Genomic DNA, 18349 nt, shown 5'->3' with positions numbered 1-18349 from the left:
AATTTTTAATTGTTGCTATTGGAAATAGGATTTTTCTTCCATTTTAACTTACATTTATTGGTTGCATACATAAAGGCTATCTATAAATATCGCTGATTCCTGTATATATATTATATATAGAAATTCCTATATATAAATATTATACCAAGTCACATTACTGAATTCTTTTTTCTAGTTTTATTGAGCTGTAATTGACATAAAACCTTATATTAGTTTAAGGTATACAGCCTTACAGCATAATTATTTGATCTATGTATATATCATGAAATGATCACTGGAATAAGATTAGTTAACACATCTGTCACCTCATATAGTTAAAAGTTTTTCATGTATTGAATTTTAAAATCTACTCTCTTAGCGACTTTTAATATACACTATTGTTAGCCATTGTTACCATAGTTTACATTACATCCCCAGAAATTATTGATCTTATAACTAGAAGTTTGTACCTTTTGACCACCTTCACCTATTCCTCTTACCAGCCCCCAACCCCCCGCTGCCCTTCAACTTTTGGCAGCCACCAATCTGTTCCTTGCGTCTGGGAGTTTGGTATCTGTGAGTTTGGAAACAGGATTTTTTAGCACCTTGGCTACTTTAAAAATGCTATACTGTGGGGATCACTGGGTGGCTCAGCGGTTTAGCACCTGCCTTTGACCCAGGGTGTGATCCTGGAGACCCAGGATCGGGTCCCGCATCGGGCTCCCTGCATGGAGCCTGCTTCTCCCTCTGCCTGTGTCTCTGCCTCTCTCTCTCTTTCTCTCTGTGTGTGTCTTTCATGAATAAAAAAATAAAATCTTTACAAAAAAATGCTATACTGAACTTGGAGGGTATCAATACCTCTTTGAGATAGTAATTTCATATATACATATATCTCCAGAAATGGTACTGCTAGATCACAGGGTGGTTCAATTTTGAATTTAAAAAATTTGAAGTGTAGTTGGTGTGGTGTTGCATTAGTTTCAGGTGTCCAGCACGGTGATTCCACATTTCTGTGCCTTACGTTCCCACCTGTCCCCTTTAAGCACTGTTACAGTAACATCGACTATACTCCCTATGCTCTACCTTGGATCCCCGTGACTTATTTATTCCATAACTGGAAGCCTGTCTCACCCTCTTCCCTTCACCTGTTTTGCCCATCACCCTCCCGGACCCCCGCAAGCACAGGTTTGTTCTCTGTAGTAAAGGCTTGGTTTCTGCTTTTGTTTTTTGGTTTGTTACTTCATTTGTTTTGTAGATTCCACGTATAAGTGAAATCATGTGGTGTTTTTTTCCCTCCTTCTTTTTTTTTTTTAATTTTTTTTTTGTATTTATTTATGATAGTCACAGAGAGAGAGAGAGAGAGGGGCAGAGAAACAGGCAGAGGGAGAAGCAGGCTCCATGCACCAGGAGCCCGATGTGGGATTCGATCCCAGGTCTCCAGGATCGCGCCCTGGGCCAAAGGCAGACGCTAAACCGCTGCGCCACCCAGGGATCCCTCCCTCCTTCTTCTTTCATTTAGCATAATACCTTCTTAAGCTGGGTCTGTCCATGTTGTTGTAAATGACAAGATCTCAATCATTTTTATAGCTGAGTAATATTCCTGTGTGTGTGTGTGTGTGTGTGTGTGTGGAGATGGGGGGAGGGAGAGGGGGAGGGAGAAAGGAAGGGAGGGAGGGAGAGGGAAAGGGAGGCAGAGTAGGAGGGAGAGGGAGGGAGAGGGAGAGGGAGGATGGGGAGACAGAGATGAGCATCTTGTTTATCCATTCTTCTTCTGATGAGCACTCAGGTTCTTCCAAGCCTTGGCTGTTGTGACTGATACTACAATAAACATAGGGGTGCACGTATCTTTTTGAATTACTGTTTTGTTTTCTTTGGGTAAATACCAGTAGTGCAATTATTAGATCATGTGATATTTCTATTTTTAATTAAAAAAATTTTTTTTGAGGCATGTCAATACTGTTTTCCACAGTCTGCACCAGTTCACATTCCTACCAACAGTGCACAAGAGTTCATTTTTCTCCACATTCTTGCTAACACTTATTATTTCTTACCTTTTTGATAGTAACCGTTCTGACAGGTGTGAGGTGGTATCTCCTGTGGCTTTGATTTGCATTTCCCTGATGATGGGTGATGCTGAACATCTTTTCATGTGTCTGTTGGCCACCTGGATGTCGTCTTTGGAGAAATGTCTATTCAGGTTCTCCTCCCATATTTTATTTATGTATTTATGTATTTATGTATTTATTTATTTCTTATTATTTTTAAAATACAGGTCTTTTTTTTTTTTAAGATTTTACTTATCCATTCATAGAGACAGAGAGAGGCAGAGACACAGGCAGAGGGAGAAGCAGGCTCCATGCAGGGAGCCCGACGTGGGACCCGATCCCGGGTCTCCAGGATCACACCCCAGGTTGCAGGCAGTGCTAAACCGCTGTGCCACCAAGGCTGCCCTCCTCCTATTTTTTAAATAGATTATTTAATTTATTATTATTATTATTATTATTATTATTATTATTTGTGTGTGTTTGTGTTTGTTTCTCTTTGTATGTTGTCGTTGTTAACCCCTTATTGAACATATCATTTGCAAATATCTTCTCCCATTCAATATTTGCCTTTTCATTTTGTTGGTTTCCTTTGATGTGCAGAAGCTTTATATTTTGGTGTAGTCACAATAGTTTATTTTTGTTTATGTTTCCCTTGACTGAGAAGACCTATCTAGAAAAATGTTTCTAAGGCTCATGTCCAAGAGATTACTGCCTTTATTTTCTTCTAGAAATCTTATGGTTTCAGGTCTCATATTTAGGTTCTTAACCCATTTTCAGTTTATTTTTGTGGATGATGTAAGAAGTAGTCCAGTTTCATTCTTTTGCATGTTGCTGTCCAAGCACCATTGGTCGAAAAGACGGTCTTTACCCTCATTGTATAGTCTTGCTCCCTTTGGCATAGATTAATTGACCATAAGTCATGGTTTATTTCTGGATCTGCTATTCTGTTCCATTGATCTGTATGTCTGTTTTGTGCTGGTACCATACTGTTTCGATTACCACAGCTTTGTAGTGTATCTTGAAATCTGGAATTGTGATGTCTCCAGCTTTGCTATTCTTTCTCAGGATTCCTTTGGCTATTCAGGGTCTCTTGTGGTTCCATACAAATTCTAGTATTATTTGTTCTTCTGTGAAAATGCTATTGTTGTTTTGATGAGGATTGCATTGAGTCTGTAGATTGCTGTGGGTAGTATTGGCATTTTAGAAATTTTAACTCTTCTACTTCATGAGCTTCAAATGGAATAGTTTTCCATTTGTTTTATGTCCTCTTCAATTTCTTTCACCAATGTTTTGTAGTTTCAGAGTACAGGCTTTTTACCTCCTTGGTTAAGTTTATTTCTAGGTATTTTATTCCTTTTGGTGCAGTTTTTATCTTAATTTTTCTTTCTGCTGTTTTGTTATTAATGAATAGAAACAAACCAACTTCTGTATATTAACATTGTATTCTGTAACTTCACTGAATTCATTATTTCTAATAGTTTTTGGTTTTTTTTTGTGAAATCTTTAGGATTTTCTATGTATGGTATATCAGGTCATCTATAAATAGTGACAGTTTTACTTCTTCCTTACCAACTGGGATACATTTTCTTTCTTTCTTTCTTTCTTTCTTTCTTTCTTTCTTTCTTTCTTTCTTTCTTTCTTTCTTTCTTTCTTTCTTCTTTCTTTCTTTCTTTCTTTCTTTCTTTCTTTCTTTCTTTCTTTCTTTCTTTCTTTCTTCTTTCTTCTATCTACCTATCTACCTATCATCTCTCTATCTAATGGCTGTCACTAGGATTTCCTGTACTATGTTGAATAAAAGTGGTGAGAGTGGACATCCCTGTCTTATTCCTGATCTCTGAGGTAAAGCTCACAGTTTTACACCATTGAGTATGATGTTAGCTATGGGTTTGCCATATATGGCCTTGATTATGTTGAGGTGTATTTTCTCTAAACCCACCGTATTGAGAATTTTTTACATGAATGATATTGTACTTTGTCAAATGCTTTTTCTGCATCTATTGAGATGATCTTTAGCTTTGTTAATGTGACATGTCAGTTGATTTGTGGATATTGAGCCATCCTTGCATCCCTGGAAAAAATCCCACTTGATCATGGTGAGTGATCCTTTTAATATGTTCTTGAATGTAGTTTGCTAAAACTTTGTTGAGGATTTTTGTGTCTGTGTTCATGAGGGATACTGGCCTTTCATTTTCTTTTTTTGTAGTCTGTCTGGTGTTGGTATCAGGGTAATGCTGACCTTATAGAATGTATTTGGAAGCTTTCCTTCCTCTTCTATATTTTGGAATAGTTTGAGAAGACAGTTACTAACTTTTCCTTAAATGTTTGGTAGACACTGTCCTGGATTTTTGTTTGTTGTGAGTTTTTTTTTTTTTTTTATCACAAATTCACTTTTGTTACTAATTGGTCTGTTCAGGTTTTCTATTTCTTTCTGATTTAATTTTGGAAGGTTATATGTTTCTAAGAATTTATCTATTTCTTCTAGGTTGTCCAATTTGTTGGCATATCATTTTTTCATATGCTTTGTATTTCTCTGGTATGTGTTGCTGCTTCTCTTTCATTTCTAATATTGACTCCTTTCTCTGTTTTTCTTGGTGAATTGGGTAAGGATTTATCCATTTATCTTTTCAAAGAATAAGCTCTTGAATGTATCGATCTTTTCTATTATTTTAAGTCTCTATTTCTGCTCTGATCTTATTTATTTCTAAATTTGGGCTTTGTTCTTCTTTTTCTAGTTCATTTAGATGTAAGATCCGATAGTTTGAGTTTTTTGTTTCTTAAGATAGGCCTGTATTGCTATAAACTTTGCTCTTAGAACTGTTTTTTTGCTGTTTCTCACGTATTTTGTACCATTGTGTTTTCATTTTCATTTTTCTCTATGTATTTTTTCTTTGTCTTCATGTATTTTTTAAAAATTTCTTTTGATTTCTTTGTTGACATATTGGTTGTTTAGTAGCATGTTGTTTAGCCTCCATGTGTTTGTGTTTTTTGTAGGTTTTTTTTTTTTTTCAAGATTTTATTTATTTACTCATGGGAGACACAGAGAATGAGAAAGAGACACAGGCAGGGGGAGAAGCAGGCTCCCTGTAGGGAGCCTGATGCAGGACTGGATCCTAGGACCCCAGGATCCTGACCTGAGCTAAAGGCAGATGATTAACCACTGAGCCACCCAGGCATCCCTGTTTGAGAGCTTTTATCATGAATAGTTTTGAGTTTCATTTAATGCTTTTTCTACATCTATTAAGATGAAAGATTAAAAATCATACAATTGTTCTATTAATGTGATGTATCACATTGATTTTGTGGATGTTGTGCCATACTTGCATTCCTGGAATTAATCCCACTTGATCATGATGTATGGTCCTTTTAATATATTTATTTAGGTTGCTAATATTCTGCTGAGGATGTTTGCATCAATGTTCATCAGAAATATTGTTATTATTTTTTAAAACGATTTTATTTATTTATTCATGATAAACATAGAGAGAGACAGAGAGAGGCAGAAACACAGGCAGAGGGAGAAACAGGTTCCATGCTGGGAGCCCAACATGGGACTTGATCCCAGGACTCCAGGATCATGCCCTGGGCCAAAGGCAGGTGCTGAACCGCTGAGCCACCCAGGGATCCCTCGTCAGAAATACTGATCTGTAATTTTCCTTCTTTCAGTCTATATGTAGTAATCAGGGTAAAGCTGGCATCTTAAAATGAGTTTGAAAGTATTTATTCCTCTTCTATTTTTTAGAAGAGTTTGGAAAAAAATTGGTACAAATTTTTTCTTTAAATGTTTGGTAGAATTCATAAGTAAAACTATCTGGTCTTGGCCTTTTATTTGTTGGGAGGTTTTTGATTACTGATTCAATTGCTTTACGAGTTATCAATCTGTTTACATTTTCTGTTTCTTCCTGTTACAGTCTGGTATACTTTACATTTCTAGGAATTTATCCATTACTTCTAGTTTGTCCAAATTATTGGCATATAATTTTCCCTCATTTCTTATGTATCTTTGTATCTGTGTATCAGTTATAACATTTTCTCTTTAATATCTGAGTTTGAATCTTCCTTTTTAAATTTAATTAAATATTTGTCCCTTTTTTATCTTTTAAAAAGCAAGCTCTTAGTTTCTTTTTTTTTAAAGATTTTATTTATTCATGAGAGACACACAGAGAGAGGCAGAGACACAGGCAGAGGGAGAAGCAGGCTCCCCTCAGGGAGCCCAATGTGGGACTCGATCCCCTGAGCCAAAGGCAGACACTCAACTGCTGAGTCACCTAGGAGTCCTGCTCTTAGTTTCATTGATTTTTTTCTTTTGTCTTTTTAGTCTGTATCTCACTTATCTGTGCTCTGGTCTTTTTTTTTTTTTTTTTTTTTTTTGTGCTCTGGTCTTTATTTCCTTCCTTCTAACTTTGGTATTAGTTTGTCCTTGTTTTTCTAGTTCCTTGAGGTGTAAAAGTTAGGGTTTTTTTTTACCTGAGCTTTTTTTCTTTTTTAACTGAATGTAGGTGTTTATTGTTATGAGCTTTTCTCTTAGAACTGCTTTTGCAGCATCCCATAATTTTGGTATGTAGTATTTCCATTTTCATTCATCTCAAGGTATTTTTAAAAATTATCTGTTTGAGTGCTTCTTTGATTTATTGGTTGTTCAGTAGCATGCTGTTTAATCCCTACTAATTTGTGAATTTTTCAATTTTCATGTAATTGATTTGTAGTGTCATATCACTGTGGTTGGGAAAAATGCTTGATATGATTTCAGTCTTCTTAAATTTATTGAGACTTGTGGTCTAACATACACTCTATCTTGGAGAATATTTTATGTGTACTTGAGAAGAATGAATATTCTGCTATGGTTGGATGGAATGTTTCATAAATATCTGTTAGGTCCATCTGGTCTGAAGTATAGTTTAAATCCAATGTTTCCTTATTAATTTATTTGGATGATTTATTCATTGTTTAAATGGCATGTTTAAGTCCTCTACTGTTATTGCACAGCTATTTCTCCCTTCTGGTTTGTTGCTATCGTCTTTATATATTTATGTGCTCTTCTTTTGACTGTTAAATATTTACAAATGTTACCCTCATGTTGCTTTGACCCCTTTATCATTGTACCTTTGTCTCCCATTTCACTGTCTTAAGTTTATTTTGTCTGATAAAGTGTGCCCAACCCTGCTTTCTTTTGGTTTCTATATGCATGGAATATCTCTTACAATCCCTTTCACTTTCAGTCTATATGTATCCTTAAATCCAAAGTGAGTCTCTTGTAGGCAGTGTATGGTTGGGTCTGGGCTTTTTGTTGTTGTTCATTTTTTAACCCAGTCAGCCACTCTGTATCTTTTGTTTGGAGAACCTAGCTTATTTACTATTAAAGTAATTATTGATAGGTATGGACCTACTTTTGCCATTTTGTTAAATGCCTTCTGACCATTTATAATGTCTTCATTCCTCCTCTATTCTTTGTGTTTTCTTTTGTGATTTCATTATTTTCTGTGGTGGTATGCTTAACTTCTTTTCTCTTTCTCTTTTGTGTATCTATAACAGGATTTTGCTTTGTGGTTGCCACAAAGCTTACATTAAGCATATTTATAATAGCATATTTTAAGCTGATGACTTAAGTTCAAATGCATACTAAAGCCTATATATTTATAAGACACTCCCATGTCATATATTATTGATGTCACAATTTATATTTTTTATTTTGTGTATGTATCCTTTAATTATTATACTTATTTTAACTACTTTTGCCTTTTATCCTTCATACTAGATTTATAAGTGATTTATCCACCACCATTACAGCATTAGGGTATTCTGATTTTAACTATATATTTACCTTTGCCAGTGAGATTTATACTTTCATAGATTTTTTTTTTTTTTTTTTTTTTTGCTACAAATCAGTATTCTTTTGTATTAGCTGGAAGAGGTCTCTTTAACATTTCTAGTAAGGCTGGTCTTAGTGGTGACAAACTCCTTCAACTTTTGGTTGACTTGAAAACTCTCCTTCAGTTCCAATGGACAGCTTTGTGGGATAGAGTATTATTGATTGGCACAGTTTTTCTTTCAACACTTTGAATATATTGTGCCACTCTCTTCAGGCCTGCAAAGTTTCTGCTGAAAAATCTGCTGATAATTTTTGGGGGGCTCCCTTGTATATAACAAATTGTTTTTCTCTTGCAGCTTTTAAGAGTCTTTTTTTGTCTTTAACTTTTGACAATTGAATTATAATATTTCTGGTGTGGATCTTTTTAGTTTCATTTTATTTAGAGCTTTCTGGCTTTCTGGTATCCTTTTTTTTTTTTTTAAGATTTTATTTATTTATCCATGAGAGACACACACACACGAGAGAGAGGCAGAGACACAGGCAGAGGGAAAAGCAGGCTCCATGCAGGGAGCCTGACGTGGGACTCGATCCCAGGTCTCCAGGATCAGGCCCTGGGCTGAAGGCGGCGCTAAACTGCTGAGCCACCGGGGCTGCCCCTCTGGTATCCTTTTTTGTACTTGATCTAGTCAGCTGCTAAACCTTTCCATTGAAATTTTCAGTTCAGTTAATGTATTCTTTAGCTCTTTATTTTCTATCGATGTTTGCTTACCTTTTCTATCTTTTTGTTGAAATTTTCACTTTGTTCATTCATTGTTCTCCTGACCTCATTCTCTTTTGACCATTATTTTAAACTCTCTATCAGGTAAATCATTTTTCTCCATTTCATTAAGGTCTGTTTCTTGAGTTTTATTATTTTCTTTTGTTTGTAACCTGTTCTTCTGTTACTTCATTTTTCTTAACTCTATTGGTTTCTGTGCATTGCCTAAAACAGCTACCTTTCTCAGTCTTGATAGGATGGTCTTGTGTAGGAGATGAACTGGGCTTATCTCTTGTTTGTTGTTTGTTTTCTCAAAATTTTGTGATTGTCCAAGCTGCATCTTTGTTCATAGTGGCTCCCAATAATGAGGGTATTCCGAGGCTTGTCATTATTTCAAGAGAAGGATCTCAGTTAACACTTAGACGCAGGCTGATTGGAAGCCAGACCTTCAGGCAGCAACTTTTAAAGTATGTAAATAAACCTCTTTTAGGAAAAGGCAGGTTGGGTGTATCTATGTTTTCTCTCTGCACTGAGCATTGGAGTTTAATTGGTTAAAAAGTATTTCTTTGTCACTACTTTGTTGGATCTGGAACTCAGGTCCCAGAACTAGGCAGAGAGAATGAAAATGGTGTCTACCAGCCTCCTCAATTTCCAGGGAGTATTGCAGACTGTCCCTGGATATATGCCTGACCCTCAGGCAGCAGCTTTTAAAGTAAGCAAGTAGTCTTATTTCCAGGAAAGACTGAGAGATGGGCATTTCTCTCCACTGTCTCTGCATGGTGTCCTGAGATGTGGAATAAGCACGGCGAGTTCATGCAAGGTTATTAACTATTTGTTTGCTATAGTCTTGTGGGTCCTGTGGATGGAAATTTTGTTGGCTCTCAGAGCTAGATGTTTTGGGGACCCATCCCTCAGGTGGAAGTCTTAAAAGCTAAGGGAATAAATATGGGTCCAAATCCTTCACTCAGGGAGAAGCTGGGGGTTTTGGGTTATATGTTGTGCCAGGAGTGGGGGTTTATGGTGAGAGTGTGTATCAGTGTATCCTACTCATGTCAGTCTGGGTTTTTCTCATTCATTGAATGTGTGGGAGTTATTCAGTTAGTTTCTGGATTTCTCACAGATGGAATTGTTCAGTGTATAGCTGTCGATTTGATGTATCCATGGGAGGAGGTGAGTTCAGGAGCTTTCAATGTTGCCATCTTGGACTGGAACCTCTGAATTATTTTTCTTTACAACAGTTTTGGTTCTTTTGGTTTTTTCATGTGAACAATCTTATAATATGCAAATAGTTATCTTCTCCATTCCAATTTTTATAGCTCTATTTTTTTCTACTGGCTAATTGTTTTAGCTAGTACCCTGGAACAATGTGAAATAAATAGTCAAAGTTATAGTGGATAATCGTGTTATCTTATTTCTGACCTTTATGAGAATTCTTCTAGTATTTCCTAATCTGGCTTTTAGACTGAGGGAAGGAGAGAGAAAGGGGAGGGGAAGAGTGAAAGAGGGGTTATTTTGTGATCTTGAAGAAGCGTACATCTATTTAAGAAATGAAGGTTTTATATCAAGAATCCCTGATGATTCCAAAATACCACATATTTGTAACAAACAAACACTTTCTCATAAGGGAGACATTTAGGATATGTCACATTTCAAATATTTTGCAGAACTATAAAAGGGATTTATTTCACTCGAAAAAAAAAGAATCCCTGATGAAATATATAGCCTGGCTGTGTATTATTAGCATGAGTAAGCATTTGATTGAGACATCTGATTGAAATTGAATCTTCATTCACCAGTTTTGGCATGGAAAACCTTCCAGGTATATTAAACGTATTATGTCTCTACTTTATATCACTAGAGAACCAAGAGGACCCCTTTATGCATTACTCACTGTGACCCACCTGCCTCTTCCAATCAGTTGGTGAGAACCATGCACATGGCCCAGAAGGATTATTATCAAAGGGAAAGAAATGGTTGCAAAGAAGCAAAGGAATGACTGAATGATGGTGTAATAGTGTCCTATTGCTGCTGTAACACCACAGATTTAGCAGCTCAAAACAACACAAGCTTATTTTCTTAAAGTTTTGTAATTCAGAAATCTGTAGTGGGTCCCAGTTGGCTAAAGTCAAGGTGTTGTCAGGATTGTGTTTCTGTCTGGAGACTCTAAGGGAAAATCTGTTTTCTTTTCAGCTTGCAGATGCTGTCCCTTTGTCCATTTTTGGCTCATGGGTCTCCTTCCCTCATCTTCAAAGCCAGTAGCATAGCATAGCTCCAACTCTGCTTCTGCCTTCAGCTTTTCTTATGATTTTCTTATTATGCCACCTCCTTCTGCTTTAAGGCTCATTATGACTATACTGGACCCATCCCAGTATTGTTTTTAAAGATTTTTATTTATTTATTCATGAGACACACACACACACACACACACACACACACACACACAGAGAGACACAGGCAGAGGGAGAAGCAGGCTCCATGCAGGGAGCCCGATGTGGGACTCGATCCCAGGACCCCAGGATCACAACCTGAGCTGAAGGCAGACTCAACCACTGAGCCACCCAGCCATCCCAAGACCCATCACAATATGAAGTTTATTTGATTTCCAGCCTTAACTCCAGCTGCGACCTTCATTTCCTTTTGCATATAACCCAACATATTCAGTGGGTCCAGAGATGAGAACACCTTTGCGCATCACTTTTCAGCCTACCACCAGTGGCATACTTTTAGGGGTTTGTGGAGTCTAAATGCAGGGAACCCAAACTGAAGGAACCACGTGAAGAGGAGAGAAGGTGGCTAGTATTGAGAGATGACTCAGGTCTGGTACACTGTGCACACCGGGAAGCCATAGGAGCCAAGCCAATACCTGTAGACTTTCCAGTGACTTAAAAAAAAAAAAAATTAACACTTTATTTCTTTGGAGACTCTTAGATTGACAGAAAAACTGGACAGAAAGTACAGAGAATTTTCATTTATCCCCATATATGCAGTCTCCCCTGACTTAAGGGAGCCTTGCATGTCCCCTGGGCGGAGGTGGGAGGTCATGGCTGTCCTTCTCATTGGTATTTGGTGTGAAGTGGATGGGATGCCTGTACTGGCCCTGAGATCCAGATTCTATTTTGACTTCCATATGGGGCCACCCTTTTTCTAATGACCCTGGATACTGTCAGGACCCCTAAACAAAAGACAGGTTCCTTAATGACTGGGGAGAGGGGGTGGGCAGAGACTGTGGTGCTGAAAGAAAAGTCCCCAACATCAATATTGGTGAAGACCATTCCTGTGGCACTAATATCAGCATTTAAATTCTTACTTTCAGGACACCTGGGTGGCTCAGCGATTGAGCATCTGCCTTCAGCTCAGGTCGTGATCCTGGGGTCCTGGGATCGAGTCCCCCATTGGCCTCCCTGCTGGGAGCCTGCTTTTCCCTCTGCCTGTGTCTCTGCCTCTCTCTCTGGGTCTCTCATGAATAAATAAATTCTTACTTTCTGGTAATTTATATAAGATAAAGGCAGAATGCAACCACATGTCAAATAACTATGCAATCCGTTGAGCCAAGGTGATGGTTGGCTGGATTGAATGGTTGTAGCTTAGAACTGCTGGTACGAGCTCTGAGTGTGACTGAAAGGCTGACTCAGACTCGGGAAGTGGGTTTAGGAGTCTCAGCTTATAGTGTGAAAGAGTTTGACTTGGATAAGATTCAAACATAGAGAAGTTGAGGGCCTGGCAGGGTCTCTGTAATCCCAGAGGGAAGCCTGAGGAGCCAGACCCTTTGTTTGCTAATTCGGCCACATTAGCTTTATTAATTGTTCACTTAAATTTTGGGGTAAATGTAATACCTTTCCAAACAGAGAAGTAAAGAAAGCCTTACTGTCCTTTCTTTGAGCCTTCAGAGCACTAAAGGAACAAATCCTAGCTTCTTGGGCTGTATTTAAGAGCCCTATTTATCAAAGTAGCAAAAGATCCTGGTTTTCATCAGGATCGCAGAGTCCTTGGTGTGTGGTATTGGCTTCCACTGGTGCATTTCTCTCTTTCTTGCAAGGTGTCTCTGATGGGCAGGTCTGGGTGCAGAGGCTCGGTGGAGGACACACTGCCTTTCTTGGTTAAAAAAAAATTAAATAGAATACAGCCAGTTTGTTACATGTTGGGCTTTAGCATTTATAAAACATCATTATATATGATGTCTCCAAGAGACCCTTCCCGTAGCGGACAGTACTCTATGCTCCTGGGGAGTATTAATACACATTAATATGTATGTGGTATGTGTGCATCCATCTCTATAGCATTTGAATGATTTATAATTTACAAAACACTTTACAAATATATCCTCTCAAGGAGAGGAAACTACTTAGTGCTCCTGCTCCCTTGTGTATAAGTAAATATTAAATTGTGTTTCACAGCACTAGGATTGCTTCCTCTGTTAAATTAGATCCTTTGCTTAAAACCTGGACGCCAGCAGACTTTTAGCTTCACTGAGGGCCATGATTTGTGCTGGGAAGGGCAGCATTATTGTGCTAATATAAGACACCTCATTGGCTCTTTCAGAGATTTCCCTTGACATGCTCATCATTTCTTGCCAGCAGAAGAGAGCTTAAAGCGATAGCTCTTTTGCAAGCTGTCCTTTCTCCACCTTTGGGAATTCCTGCCTAAATTTCTCATTCTTTTTTCATTTTTAAACCTCAGGTAAATGGCTTTTCACTTCAGATACAAGTGAGTGCGTGGGGAGTCAGACGCCTGGTGCAGGGATGTGCCTGCTGTAGGGTGTTTTACTTCCACAGGCACCATTTCTGAATTCTGTTGTATTTGAATTCTGTTTTCCTTAGTGTTAAGTTACATCTTTTTCTGGCATTTTTAATGTCATCATGGCTTCAATAGAGATTGAAAGCACCATCAGATGCTGAGTCTGCTCACACTTCTTATCCCTTATATTGGGTGCTGACCCTGAACCCCACTTGTTCTATTTGTGACACCTGCTAAATTTACATTCAGAGGCCAAATCAAACTATATGTTTGAATTAGTGATAATAGTCATTATTCAATGAAGCGAGAATTGTTTCAAGTAAGTACTTAAAGCCTTACATCATCTGTTCTTCCTGAAAGATTGATTAACTTTAAGGAAATCTGATGCCCAATCTCAAGAAACACCTTCAACCATACGTGTGGATGGTCTTAAATAAAAAGGTCCTTTGGTATCCATTTTGGTGCCTTCTTTTAGTGATAGAGCTGGGTGATTTCTAGCTCCGGTTCTGTACTAAATGGCCCCGTTTAGCTCTGAACCGTAACTGTCAGCCTCCTTTGCAGCTGTGCACGGCCATCGCCTGAGTTCGGGGCACCAGGCCATGAGCGGGAATAATGGATGCAGCTTCTGGATTTCCACCACCCGGGAAGAGGCGAAGACAGGAGCAACCTTGTGAGCCAAGAGCCAAGGGCGCGGGGCCCCCCCCGTGGACCCCATTCCACTTCCCCCAACTGCCCACCAGTGGACTGTAGCACTGGTTTGGTGTAGCAGCTTGGGCTGTTCTTTAATAAAAATGCTAAAAACAAGCCCCCTTATGACAGGACATGCCAGGTTTCAGTGAAAGCTGTCTATGTGGAGCTAAAAATCACAGTGGCTGGTGGCTGCCTTCATTCTCTCCTTTTTCCAATCCGTTCTGCAAGTGGCTGTCGACCACGAAAGGCTACCCTGATGTTTAAAATCTTAAAGTCTTGGGATGCCTGGGTGGCTCAGTGGTTGAGCGTCTGCCTTTGGCCCAGGGCATGATCCTGGGGTCCTGGGATCGAGTCCCCCAATGGCATCCCATCATGGAGCCTGCTTCTCCCTCTGCCTGTGTCTCTGCCTCTCTCTCTGTGTCTCTCATGAATAAATAAACAAAATCTTTAAAAAAAAAAGTAAAATAAAATCTTAAAGTCTCTTGCCAACCCCCAGACACCCAGAACCCCAAACCCCTGGCATCAGGTTGAAGCCAAATCAGTGTTTGCTTTGGCTGAAAACAGACTGCCCGACTAAAAGTAATCTAAAAGAATTATGAAAAATTCAAAAAAAAAAAAAAAAAAAGTTAGGGCTTTGGTCTTCTCTCCCAACAGGAAGTCTGGAGGAAGGTGTTTCCAGTTTAGCAGTTCAGTGATGTCCGGACTCTGCCTGCCTTTGCGTAGCGTTGTTGGCTTCTCCTTAGAGCCCCACCGTCCTAGGGGGAGGCCGCACGTCCTCTCACCTATCCCAGTGTAGACGGGAAAGGGGCTTTTCTTTTTCCCAAGGAAGAAAATGTGTCCTAGAACCCCCGGCAGCTTTCCTCAGGCCTCTTGGGCCAGACCTCGTCACATGCCTGCTCCATAGCGGGAAGTCGCCCGGGCACAGGAGACTCTGCCGTGGAAGAGACACTATTTATGCCGCAAAAGGGGGAGCAGGAGGATGGGAGGGCAGGCAGTTGAATGTTTGCTCCCACAGCCTCGCGTACGCTCCTGAAGCAAAAATATGACTGTAAGTTGGCGTATGAAAAAAATGTATTTCCTGTGACATAAGCCTGGTTACAAAGATTTCTTTTGAATTGTTAAGATTTACGGGTCAGAATGCAACGGACCAAAACAACGTAGGGTACAAATTTTGATAAAAAAAAAAAAAAGAGAGAGATAAAACGAATAGATTTGATTTTGTTGGCAATGTATTTTTTAGTGCTATTAAAACACACACAGCCGAAGAGTATCCTTTATTTTCTGGAATAGGATAGAGTTTAGATTCAAGTGCATTCTAGTTTTTGTGTTTGTGGATTTAGGTGTTGAGTGACCTTGCTCATTAAATACGTGGATGGAAATGGAAAGCATTTTAGAGCTGCAAGTTCGAATGGTTCTTTGGACCCTTCTGAGATCTTTGCTAAAATCCACCTGGGGATCTGTAATAAAAATTAAACACAAAGTTCCAGATGGGTGCAAGGCATGCGGGAGACAGGCAGGTGGAAAGGGGGCCCTGCTAACACCCCCACCAAAGGGAGACAAAGTCATCAGCAGATCAGCTACTGGGAGAGGGTAGGAAAGTTGTGAGCTAAACGTTGATTCTTTTAAAATCATCTGTGCTCAGTGCTCCTCTTGGAGAGTTTTGGAGAACCCCCCCCCCCCCAGTGATACGGGTGCTTGGGTTGCAAGGCCACGGATTGTGAGGATCAAGTGAGATAATGCACACGAAAGCCCTTTGTGTGCTGTAGAGAGTGTTGCAAGTGACATTAATAATAATATATTCCCTGTGGCGTGCTTTGTTATTCCAAAATCGTGGCTACAGCCCACGAAGGAAAAAAGACTCTAAGTACTTCATGTTCTAAGTCTTCAAAGCCGCCCACTATCAGGCAAGCCGGCTCCCCCACCGGGTTTGCGAAGAACCACCCCCAGCAGCCCCCAGGATAGAAGAGTGTGGAAGGAAGGGAGTGAGAGATCACCTTTTCTGGGGGTGTTGGGTGTGCTTGGAGCAGGTGGTGGAGGGTGGGGAAGGCTCACGGCACAGGGTGTTCCCTTGTTCTCCGGCTGGGTATCTGCTCTTTCACGGGGTCTGCTGACTAGATCGGGTCTATGTGGACAGAGGGAGGAGGCTCGGAGGGAGCCACTGTCCCCCTCTAGATGTCCCCGTTCTAGGGCATATGGAAGATATCGCCTGCTCAGGTGCTGTGACCCAGCAGGTCAGACAACACTGGGGTCTGTAGGTTTGCCAGGCTGCAGAGTGGGGCGCGGGGGCTTCCCGATGGCATGAAGTCACCGGCTAGGGGCAACCAGGCCACAGGTTCAGGCTGCTGTGACCAGTTGGGGCTTGCTGCCTGGGGATGTGTCCTCTGCCAGCAGGGCTTGAGGACCACAAGTTCGATTGGTGATAATGACCAACAGAAGGTGGAGAGTGACCTCAGCCCTCCCACCAGCAATTACAAGGCTGGAGATGTCCTTCGGCCCTCTTACCTTCCTTCCTACTCCTACAGCAGGACAAGGCCACACAAATCCCTCTATTACCTCCGCTCAGCTTGGAACGACCCCATGTTGGGCGGCACCACCTTGGGAGCTTCAAATCTACCCGGTGGGACTATTGACACGACCGCAACAGCAAAAGCTACAAGTCAGTGCTTCTCCCCTTCTTCGGAGGGCATTAGGGCACGTCACTGACTCCATGTCTCCGGGACCAGGAAACTAGCCCAGGGTGACAGGGAAGCATGTACGTCGGAAATGACATTGTGACTTTTAAAAATACACAAGACTGGGGCGCCCGGGTGGCTCAGGGGTTGAGCGTCTGCCTTCGGCTCAGGGCATCATTCCGGGGTCCTGGGATTGAGTCCCACATTGGACTCTCTGCCTCTCTGTGTGTCTCATGAATAAATAAATAAAATCTTAAAAAAAAAAAAAAGGACAGGGCTGCGGCTGAGCACCCCGAATGAGACTGTGTCAATAAGACAAAGTGATTGAAAAGCTGTTAATGGAACTAAAGGGTGCTCGAGAGAGACTGCTATGCAGCAGAAGAGGAGAATTTGGCCAAGAATAATGGTCTATTAGAGAACAGTCTGGGTCCTGCCTGTGTGCTGTATATTGAGTCGAGCCACGCGTCTCCACACAAGGCGATGTATGCAAAGGGACCCATTTATCAAGAGCTGCCGAATATGATGACGTGTTCAGGTCTTAAAGAACTGTTCCCCGGTGGGGTCTGGTTGGCCTCAATCTCCTTCTCCCCATAGAGGTGGCTGCTGTGGCCTCTGAGCCACGAGGCGGCCCCGAGGGCTTGGAGGCCTTGCCCGGCTGGGCTCCCGGCGTGACCCCTGCCTGGCTGGCGGCTCGGGCTCCCCGGCTCTGCGGCCACCTCGGGACCAGCTCCCTCTGCTGCTTGGGCTGGGCCATTTCTAAGGACGAGCAGCTGTGCAGAGAATTAGTTCTTTTGCTGAACAGAATCCTTTAATGAGACTAATTGTTTTTATAATAGGACTTTCACAGGAGAGGAGGAAACCTCTCTCATCAAAGCAAATGGATTCTCTGCTCAGAATGCACATCTTCAGCCCAGCAGGGGCGGAATTGCAGATGGTGTTTTCACATCCCCAACTGGGTATTTAATGAAGAAGGGTCTAGCCTGCCTCCCCTCTCCCTGCCACTAACATGCGCAGTGTATGGCCTCTGTTCTTTGAGATTCACTCCGAGAGGAGAAAAGTCTATTTTAAACAAAGGTGAAGGATTCCAGATTCAGATGGAATTTAAATCAAGGGCTGGGGGGGGGTGGGCGGGGGAGGAAGGAAAAAGTGTAGTTGTTTCCCGAAAGGCTGACGGTATTTTAAGAACCAAGCATGTTGCCCATAAGCTGCCGATTCCAGGTGATTTCAGGAACGTGGGGAGGCTTCATGCCAGTTAGGGTGGAGGTTGCCTGGCACAGTAGCCTGAGCACGTGGGATCTGTTTTCTCATGTAACAAAACATATGGTGTAGACAGCCCAGGGCTGACGTAGCTGCTCAACAGAACTACTGTGGACCCAATCCCGCCTAGCTTCCAGCACCTTCTTCAGCATGGGCTGCCTCGACGTGGGGGGTGTGGGCTAAATGGCGCTGCCCTTGACTTGCGGACAGGACGAAGGGCGACGGGTGAAGTCCAACGGTGCTGGGCCATGAGTCAGGTTTCATGCTTCTTGCTATTCACTTAGTTAAAAACTTAGGTTCACACAGAAGGCTGCACCCGGATCTTTCTGGCAGCTTTATTCACACTTGCCCCTGCAAGCGACCGAGCGATGGAACGGTAGTCCGAGCTACGAGGGAGCGAACTAGGGAG

This window comes from Canis aureus, chromosome 17 (assembly GCF_053574225.1).
Source record: "Canis aureus isolate CA01 chromosome 17, VMU_Caureus_v.1.0, whole genome shotgun sequence".
Lineage (NCBI taxonomy): Eukaryota > Metazoa > Chordata > Mammalia > Carnivora > Canidae > Canis > Canis aureus.
This window is presented reverse-complemented; position numbering follows the sequence as displayed.